Here is a 2,715-nt window from a genome sequence, read left to right as displayed (position 1 = left end):
CTCTTTCCTTCCACACAACCCATTCTTCTTTAGTAATCTCATTGCTCATATCACCAACTCATGCTTCTCCCAGAGTAGAGGACAGCAAACTTTTCTGTAAAGGGATAGATAGTGGCTAATTTAGGCTTTGCAAGCATTCTGTCTCTGTTACAACTACTCAACCTTGTTTTTATGGCAAAAAACAAAAAAGCAGGCATAGCCCTAGCCGGTTTTGCTCAATGGATAGAGCATCAGCCTGCAGACTGAAGAGTCCTAGGTTTGATTCCAGCCAAAGGCACAGGCCTGCGTTGTGGGCTTGATCCCCAGTGGGGGGAGTGGGGGGCGCGTGCAGGAGGCAGCTGATCAATGATTCTCTCTCATCATTGATGTTTCTATCTCTCTCTCCTCCCTTCCTCTCTGAAATCAATAAAGAAATTTTTTTAAAAAAAGGATCCTTAAAAAAAGTAGGCATAGAAAACAAATGAACATGCCTATGTTCCAATAAAACACTGGAATTTGAATTTCATGCAACCTTTATATGTGATGAACATGTGATGACATATGCTGTGGATGAATTGTTACCCTCCTCCCTGCCCCCTGCAAATTCACATGTTGAAGCCCTAACTCCTCAGAATGTGACTGTATTTGGAAATGGAATCTTTAAGGTACAATACATTCAAATGAGTTCATTATGGTGGGCCCTAATCAATTATGCCCGTATAAGAAGAGGATATTTGGACAGACAGATATAGAAGGAAAACCAATGGTGCAATAGCACAGAGAAGAGACCCATCAGCCAGGAAAGAGGCCTCTGAAGACACAAACTTGCTGACACAATGTGGACACCTTGGACTTTTAGGTGAGAAGATAAATTTCTGTGGTGTAAGCCACCCAGTCTGTGGTCCTTTGTTATAGAAGCTCTTGGAAACTAATACAACATATTCTTCTTTTGATTTTTTTTGCAGCCATTTTTAAAAGGCAAAAATATTCTTGGCTTACATGGTGAACAAATTAGGTGATGCGCCAGATTGAGCCTGCTGGCCCTAGATTGCTAGAGGTCTTTTTCAATCTTTATTTTATAAAACAGATTACTCCATATTTTTATTTCCTCATATCCCTCACACTCAACTTGGCCCAAGAAATATTTACTTCCTTTTGTCCCTTGCTTTGTTGAGTAGAAGCACCATCTACATAGTCACTCAAATCTTAAACCCAGTATTTATCCTAGATTCCTCCCTATCCTCCATTTCCCATATCTAACAAGGGACAAAATGTTACTAATTTTACTCAATATCTCCATGTCTATTTGATAGCTGTCACTTTATCTATTGTAATCCTGAAAATGTGTCTTGATCTCTAGTCTTATTATCGACATTGCTACAAGAGACTGTCTAAACCTAAATCTAATTACATTGTCCTGTTATCGGGAAGTTGGAGTGTCATCTTCCCCACTGAGTTCTGGGGTAGGGGGGAGAGGGGGGGCGTGATATCTTTACAATATCTCAAGCAAAAGAATTTTCTGAGACTTGCATGGGAGAATGAGTGATTTTTATTTGCGTGGAATTACATACCTGGGTTTCTGAGTGCCATTTGCTTTCATCCAGTCGGGAGAAGTGTAGCTGAGGTTTCAGTAAAACAAGAAGCAAATCCAGTGTCCGGAGCTCCGGTCCATGCTCCAGCAGGGTCCACTCAGCATCAGGCTAGTTGCAGTCCATTAGTCCATTGTGTGTGGGGTCCACAGGGCTGTGGGCCATGTGGGCAAATATAGGAGAGTGTGCCCCAAGCAATACTAGTAAGAGTCCCAAGAGCATAGGGGGATCCAAGAGCATATGAGACTGAATTCCTTTGTTTAGGGGATTAAATACCACAAATTTCAGGCCTTTGTTGAGGCCATGCCTGTTCTGGCCAATGACCTGCTCCCAGGTGTGACTGAGAGGCAAGTACCTTCCCTACGGCACCACAGCTTTACTGAGCACGTGTCTATCTCCCCTCTGCTGGACCCATAAGGAGTGTAAAGTTGTAGCTTCCTGGTGAAGCTGCCCAAATGATGTGCCTATAATATGTGGCCTTCCCTTTGCTCCTTTCCTGCTATTAAATTGGTATCAATTCTTGTGCTTAAAACCTTTGAAAGTTTCTCTGATTTATAAAACCCAAGCTTCTGAACATGATACACTCTGATTCCATGAACTCTCGCTTTATCAAATTCATTCGTGGATGGGCACCTCTTTCAACCATAGTTCAAATTAAATACTTGTCAATTCCAGGAAGAGACATGGGGTTATTTACCTCCTTGCTTTTATTTATTCTGTTTTCTTTACAATATTTACCTTCTTCCTCTTCTCTTGATGCCATTTATTCCTTGATAATGGGAACTAGTTTTCATCTTTAGTTCTTCCACAAGGCTTAGGAAAAGGTATGTATTCATAAATACATTAATTAATGAACTGTGATTAAAAGAGTTGTGTGCGAGCTGATAACATATATGCACACACACATATATATATATGGCACATACATTATACCAATTTGTACACAGAACGTGTCTGCTTTCTGGCCCAGCCAGCAGTAGTATAACAGGTGTAGCAACTTTTGGAACTGGGTTCAAGAACAACTGGACTCCATAGAGTTTGAGTCCAGAACCCCAGCAGTTCAGGATGTATCCAGAAGCATCAGGAAAGCATTCCTGTCCATTTGTTCTTCCTCCCTCCTCTGCAGCTTTGTTTAGGCCATCTTTCC

The sequence above is a fragment of the Myotis davidii genome, unplaced genomic scaffold, assembly GCF_000327345.1.
Source record: "Myotis davidii unplaced genomic scaffold, ASM32734v1 scaffold276, whole genome shotgun sequence".
NCBI lineage: Eukaryota > Metazoa > Chordata > Mammalia > Chiroptera > Vespertilionidae > Myotis > Myotis davidii.
This window is presented reverse-complemented; position numbering follows the sequence as displayed.